We start from the raw sequence: 7988 nt of genomic DNA, 5'->3' as shown, positions 1-7988 counted from the left end.
CATTCCTACAATTTCCTTTTGCCAAACAATGACGGGTGACTTTGGGAATCCTTAATCCCCACAGACCATTTGAAATTGGGATGTAAATAGTTTGGATTCAGGTTGGTCGCATGGATCCGATTAATAATCTGATATGGACTCCATGTCGAGTTTTGCATCCAAATATGATCAGTTTGAATCCAAATCTGACTGCATGTAAATATTGGATTGTGTGGTAATCGGACTCAGATTCAATTTTAGTTGATCCCCATCTGACTCTAAATCCGAACTTGCTATATCCACAACTAGGTTGGACTTGGTAATGTTTAGATCCAAATCAAGTCCGACCCCTTACTTTCCTAATTTGAAATCTCTCTGATTCAGTCCAATGTCCTGCTCCCAAAAAGGACTTAACTTTTGTGTGCTTTTCACCAACCAGGCTACGCCAATGTACATTTCGGAGATGGCGCCATCCAAATGGCGCGGCTCGTTTGTCATCGGCTTCCAACTATGCATATGTATAGGGGTGATATTTGCGAGTGTGGTTAACTATTACGCGGCTCATCTCCAAGGCTTGGGCTGGCGGCTCTCGCTCGGCCTAGGTGCAGTCCCAGCCCTGATCCTAACCGTCAGCTCGCTGCTCGTAACTGACACGGCTAGCAGCCTGATACAACGCGGAAAGCTGGAAGATGCTCGGTACTCCCTGCGGCGTGTCCGCGGACCCAACATTGATGTTGAACCCGAGCTCCGGTCCCTAGCCGAGGAGAGCGAGAGGTCCCAAGAAGTGGAGAAGCCATACAGCAACATGCTCAAACGCCGATACCGGCCTCAGTTCGTAATGTCAATCGCAATCCCACTCTTCCAGCAGCTCACTGGGATCAACGTGGTTGCTTTCTATGGTCCAGTTCTGCTCCGAACAATCGGCTTGGAAAGTGGCTTGGCGCTGCTTGGAGCTGTGGTGATCGGCTTCGTCAACTTAGGTGCCACAATCGTCTCGTCTTATGCTGTTGACCGATGTGGCAGGAGACTTTTACTCACAGAGGGTGGGATCCAGATGATCCTATCTTATGTAAGTATCCAGCCAACTTTAGCCATTATTCTTACAGTTGACCTTCTTAATCATGTGCATGTTTGTGTTAGAGTTCGCCCTGTTTGGACCGGCGATGGAGGACATGAAACGGGGATGGAGGTTAAAATCAAAACTCGTGCGGGAGGACTTATGTTTTCCCCGTCCCCGATTTTCGTTAGTAAACCTTCCTCTCCTTTAAGATGGCAGTGGATCGAGAAAAAATGGGGCCCCGCCCTGCCTTGTCCCATTTGGACCGAGAACAGAGGATATGAAACCGGAATGGAGGTCCGGGTAGAGGTTAAAATCAAAACCCATGCGAGAATGGAGGCAGGAATGAAGGACAGAATTTTGAGATGAGAGATGGGGGTGGAGACCTTGTCCACTGCCATCCCTAGGCAGGTTAGGTCGAGAGAGGGTTAGATGTCATGTGATTGCACACTTTTAATGTATAAGTCGTGACAGAATCAGGTGCAATGTTATTACACACTTACTTTTAATGTGCTGGTTTCCATCTTTGAGATGAGGGTGGATAAGGTGGGAATTGCACACTTTAATGTGCTGCTGCACCTGATCTGCCCTCCCATCCTCTCTTGGGTTCTACAGCTGAAGGACTGTATCCCACAGATAGATAGACAATATGAATGCACCTGATCTGACGTCTTTTGAGATACAGCCTGTCAGCTGTGGAGCCTGAGAGTAGACGGTGGGTGATAAGTGCAGCAGCACACCAAAAGGTGCAATCACATTGCACCTGATGTTCTCTCGGTTAGTTTTAAGGTATGAAAAATTGCCTTAAAAAGCGAGGTGATACATCGAAACACAAGCTTTTAGTGTTTCTAACTCGCTACCGTCCATCACCTTCATCTTTGTGTAATGATGACATCAGTACTTTTGGTATGCCCAACTGCCTGCACAATGAATGGTGGTGATGAAGGCTGCAGAAAATGGTGATTTCTATGAAAAAAAAATGTTTTGACCATCACCTGATCCCACCTCCGGACCTGGGACTCCATCTGGTTGTAAAAATGAACGGTTAGGGTGCTCTTTGGGTGAGCACCTATGTACCGTTTATCTTCATCCATAGATCATGTCTATTGTTGAGCCTTATCCCTATTCTGAAAGATACAACCGGTGTAATATTTGCTACCCTTGGGGGTTAAGGAACCATTTAGTGAAAAAAATGTAATATTTTTATTTTTTTCAGTTTTTTAGCACATTTGACCCTCTAGCAGAAACTGATCTTTGGATCATGATTTTGTGATTTATGTCATATTTTATGAGAGATAAAAATCAGATGTACCAATTTTTCAAACATTGAAAAAAAAAACATGTTTTTACGTTGAAAAACTACAATTTAAAGGCTGATTCCTACTATTTTAACCATGTTAAACACATCCATGAGGTCAGATTTGTCAATACAACCTCCGCCTATGAGTTCCAACTAGGGTGTTCCTTATCTATGAGTGTAGCAAATGCTATCCCTATACAACCCCTACTCTATTATATACCACAAATCTTAAGATCAATTGGCAGAAATGGCCCTCTCAATCTGCTTAATGCCACATAACTGCGTGAAATATACAATGACAAGGCTCATGTTTCTCTTTTTGGGTCGGACCTGGATCAGGTGGCCATTGCATGTGCATTAGGTTTGTCAATGGGGAGCTCCGGCATGGCTACATTGACCAAGAGCGTCGCGGGGCTTGTGGTGGTGCTCTTGTGCATGTACATAACAGCGTACGGGTGGTCGTGGGGCACGTTGTGCTGGGTGATTCCGAGTGAGATCTTCCCCCTAGAGATCCGACCCGCTGGCCAGAGCATAAACGTAGCAGTCAGCTTTGCCACCAGCTCCATACTGGCCCAGCTCTTTCTCTCCATGCTTTGCACATTCAAGTTCTGGATCTTCATCTTTTATGCTGCCTTGATCATGATCATGACCATTTTCATGGTTGCGTTGTTGCCGGAAACCAGGGGGGTGCCATTGGAGGACATGGAGAAGGTGTGGGAGAAACATTGGTACTGGAAACGGTTTGTTGTCCACCCCGGATCCATACCCGAAAAAGGGATATGCCACTGAAGCAGAGTCTTTGCAGCCTGGTTCTCTTATTCTAGTTGGCTTCAGTACTAGTCGTGGCCTCTGCATTTTGCAGCTCTTCGGCGTGTCAGGGTAGTCAGAAAATTTAGAAAGAATAGGTTAAAATGTAACTGCAGGTGGCGTCATAATAATGGACGACTGTTTTCCATCCTGGTTTTGCAGTCAAGCAACCATTTCTCTCTTGTGAATGATGAAATTTATCTGTCAACATTCCGTACTTTGGGCCATGGTGACAAAAGTTAAAAATGGCAAAATCTGGGTACCCAAAAAACTCAGTTGATTTTAAAAAATTTCATAAATCTTGTGTTTTTTTGGCAAAATCTTGGGAATAAAAAATAAATTAAAATTATGAAAAAATAATTTTTATAAAAAAAATATATAAATAAAACACATTTAAAAATAAAAATCTCACAGGTTTTCACGATAAATATCTTTTAAAAATATAAATATTGTGATATTTGTCACCATTTGAAAATCTCAAGAGAAATTGTCGTTTAAAACTTTCAGGATATTTCTCACGAGCGATAATATTATAAATATCATGATATTTGTCACGGAGCTTTGGGCATATTGCTTGGAAGCATAGTGACAAAAGTAAAAAATTGCAAAATCTCGAGAGTCAAACTCGGAAGATTTTGAATTTTTCATAATTCTCGCATTTTTTCATAAAATCTTGGCAATAAAAAATAAATTAAAAATATAAATAAATAATTTTATAAAAATTATAAATAAAATACATTTACAAATGAAAATCTCGTGATAAATATCGAATAAAACAGTAAATATCATGATAATTGTCATGGTTTAAAAATCTCACGAGAAATTGCCGTTTTAAACTTTCAGACAATTTCTCACGATATTATTGCGAGATTTTTTATAAATCTCACGATATTTGTGACAGAGCTTGGAAGAGGGATAACTATATAAACTCTATCCTTTTCATTCCCATTGCACTAAAACTTTAGCAAGTTCTCAAATTGTAGAGTACTTTTCAATAGCATGGATTTTTGGCGCTTGTAGGGATGTCAATACGGGTCGGATGTAATGTGACATTTGACCAAACTCTAAAACCAATTAGTGTAGCCAAAATCGGATCTGGATTAGGTATTGAGTTCTGCATCCGAGTCTGAATCTGAATCCAATTATGTCTAAATATCGGATATTAACCTAGTCGGATCCAGATTCAGTTTTGACTAATTCCATCCAAATCCAAATATGATTATGTCAAATCAGATTAGGTCGGACATTCGACCAAACTCTAAAACCAATTAGTGTAGCCAAAATCGGATCCGGGTTAGGTATTGAGTTCTGCATCCAAGTTTGAATCCAATCCTAACTAAATATCGGATATTAACCTAGTCGGATCCGGATTCAGTTTTGACTGATCCCAAATACAATTATGTCAAATCTGATTAGGTAGGAATCCTTAATGGCTAAATCTGACTTGTTTACATCCCTATGCAACTCTAGTATAGGCCAAACATGAGGACATTGTCTCAGATTTAACTTGCATGATTGAATTTTTTGAAAAATATGATAAAAGTACACGAAAATTTTAATTTTTTAATCAATAAATTATTTTTAATATTTTAATATTATAACATGTATTTTATTGAAATAATATAAATAAAATAATAATAATAAATGTTAAAATAACATAATTAAAAGCATGAGACCTCAAATCATTGCATCTAAGATTCAAAAGTAACTATGAAATCATAAATCAATGGCTCGATGGGGGTAGGGACAATCTCATATTCATGAGTCTAGCAAGCTTGTATTCATGTTTCACTCCTCTCTCGTTCTCATCAACACTAAATCCTATGATATGGAACAAGCGCACCCCATAACTTTTGTACCATCATTCTAAAAATTTAACCTATTCTCAGCTTTGTGAACTTGATCACGTTTCAAACAATGTTTTCACGAGGATATTGGTCTCTTTTTTTGGATTATGATAGCAGATTATTTGGTTTGTAATTTTTATTTGTATTTGCTTGGGTCTAGATAATCTCTTGCAGTAGGATTATGGATCTGATGATCCATTAAGGATGTAGTGGGAATAAAGGTTAGAATGAGGGGTATGACTATCTTTCAAACTCCAAAGAATCTTTGTAAGATAATTTGAATTGAGGAGAGAATTACGGACTTTCTCCAAGGCTCAATGCCCCCTACAGGAAAAGTGCTATTTAGCCAAGCAAAAATGCCCCTTTAGGGCCATTTTAATCCTTAAGCTGAGGAGAGAAATCCTTCTTCAGAGCCCCTCTTTTTCTATATAATCATTATAAATGTTTCAAATTTGTTTATGTTATAAATTTTAAATTGATTGATTTTTTTTTTAATCCTTACCTATTTATTTTGGTTAGGATTGACTCTTTTAAAAAGAGATTTGGCGCTTTGGGCTCTTGCTTAAAGGAATACACATTTTTCATCATTTTCTTTAATCTCTCTTTCTTTCTTTTTCTATCAATCAAAGGCCTCTCTCTCACACCCCCATCTGCCCCTTCTCCTCTCTGCTTCATTTTCTTGGAGCCACGATTGAAGTTTCGGCTATCATTTGGTATCAAAGAAAGAGCTCTTAATGTGCAATTCGTTGAAGATCTACCATAAAAGCATTGTCATATCTTGTAATCTATGTGCAAAAGTGTTGATCGAGTGATGTGTGTGTTATTATCATATCATAACAAAATAATAATAATAAATATTAAAATAACATAATTGAAAGCACTAACAAGATTGACCCCCAAATACCAACTTGGTGTCTAATCGTGTGCAAACAGTCAGGCATGTCTGACACATCTTTGTGTCTGGACGACCCCGACAAATCTAAGACTAGAATTTTGAGAATAGATTCCTCACGTTTGGTACTTCTGAATCAATCTTGTTTCATGCCAAACAAAGTTGTGTAGACCTTGATTCATCTGTTACAAGTCTGGTTTTGGATCTATCAAATTTTTGCAGATTTGAACAAGAACCTATTCTCGTTCATGAATTTAAAAAATAAAAGTGTTTCGGACACAACAAAAACCCTAAAATCATAACAAAATAGTTGGATCTTGTATCTCTTTGTAGAATTTTGGGCAAAAATCTCAAACTCATATTTGGTACCCCTGGAGCTTGAGCCCCTCTACACTATGGACGGGTCATACCTATTCACAGACCCAATCTTCAATACGTCCTTGAAGTTAGACTTGACTTTTGATTGTTGTTGTTCGGCGACCATACCATAAAAAAAATCTGAAATTTTAAGACATAATATCTCTATATGTCACCAACCTGGAAACTAAGTTGCATTTTTTAGCTATTACTAGAGAAGTACCAAAAGATGATAAATTTGGGTTTGCCGTGGGAGTGAGGAGAACAAACACACATGCACAATCATAAAAGGGAAGACACAGTTTAACGTGGTTTGACTGGAGCTTGCCTATATCCATGAATAACTCTCTCTCTCTTATTTTTCTATGTTTTTGTTTTGTTTTATATATTGTTCGGTTCATGGGTTCAACATTTTGTTGATCTTCATGAGTGGTAATGTTGATCTTCTATCGTCTCTCTTTCTCTCTCTCTCTCTCTCTCTTCAACAATTTTTCAGAGAGGAGAAGAGGTTTATTTATAACCTCTAATAATTTGATACAATAGGAATCAAGGAACTTAAGGTTTCCTTATTATAATACATCTTAACTTGTTTCTCAGGTTTACAGAAAGTTTTTTCAGTCAATATTTTTCATTGATATGCAATCTTCTACTCATTAGGAGCTCTTGAAGCAATAGGACTTTTGCAATGAGAGTCCTTATGAACATCAATCTTGAACTCTCCATAATCGTCCTGCCCTTGGAAGGAGTCCTTGACTTTTTTGGATTCTTCAAAATTGTTCGGCCCTTGGGAGGAATCCTTAACCATCTTAGAGTCTTGTCTTTCAACACCCCCCATGCAAGCTCATCTCTTCGGAGATGAGATTAAGCTCCAATAGGCAGAGACTTAGAATAGTTGCAAGTTGTTCTTTTGACGTAATGAATATGACAACAAGCTCCTTTTTCTTGACTTTTTTCAGCACAAAGTGAAAATTTATTTTAATGTGCTTCATTCGAGCATAAAATCCAAGGTTAGCGGCACATAAGTAGACTCAAGATTATCGCACCATATAAGTGGTGGTTCTTGTTGCTTAATATGCAATTTTTGCAACAAATAGCTCACCCAAGTTAATTCATAGATACCACCAGCTAGAGCTTTATATTTCGCTTTCGTACTTGATTTAACAACTGTTTGATTTTTTGACGAATTTCATAAAAGCAAAATTGATCCAAGGAACATAAGATAATCACTAGTTGAACGTCCATTATTAGCTCAGCATTTGCAAATCCTAAAAGTTGATTGAACTTACTCTTATGAATATTAAGCTCATACATCATTGTTCCTTTAAGATATTGAAGGATTCTTTTAACATGATTTCAGTGATCATGAGTTGGTGTGTGCATAAACTAACAAGCTTTGTTTACAACATAAGAAATATCTAGATGAATATTATCAGGCGTACAGGATGAAACCTTAAAACTTGAAATATTCCTAACCACCAAATATCCTTCAAGTCTTGTCATAATTGTTACGACAATGAAGCCATACATGGTACTTCAAGTACAAAGTTTTGATGAAGAGCAAGTTGAATCAACTGCATTTCAGCTAAGGCTATGAAGAAATTGAAGAATTCAGTGAAGAATCCTTGAAGACTAGTGTGCAAATGTTTAATTCATTAAAAGTCTTAGATTCTTGTAAGAGCCTTACTTAGAGTGCATGTTTAGGTTGCATTTCACCTTAAAAGTCTTTAGAAAAACTTTTCTAAAAGAAAC

At 38.1% G+C, this 7988-nt stretch overlaps 1 pseudogene; it reads left to right on the top strand.

Moving 5' to 3' along the window:
• Positions 1-442: 442 nt before the first annotated feature.
• On the top strand, positions 443-3219 carry LOC149846665 (sugar transport protein 12 pseudogene; annotated as a pseudogene).
• The last annotated feature ends 4769 nt before the right edge of the window (positions 3220-7988 follow it).

Source organism: Nuphar pumila, chromosome 2, assembly GCF_984573655.1.
Source record: "Nuphar pumila chromosome 2, dmNupPumi1.hap1.1, whole genome shotgun sequence".
NCBI lineage: Eukaryota > Viridiplantae > Streptophyta > Magnoliopsida > Nymphaeales > Nymphaeaceae > Nuphar > Nuphar pumila.
The sequence above is the reverse complement of the archived record's forward strand: the minus strand, read 5'-3'. Positions and strand labels throughout refer to the sequence as shown.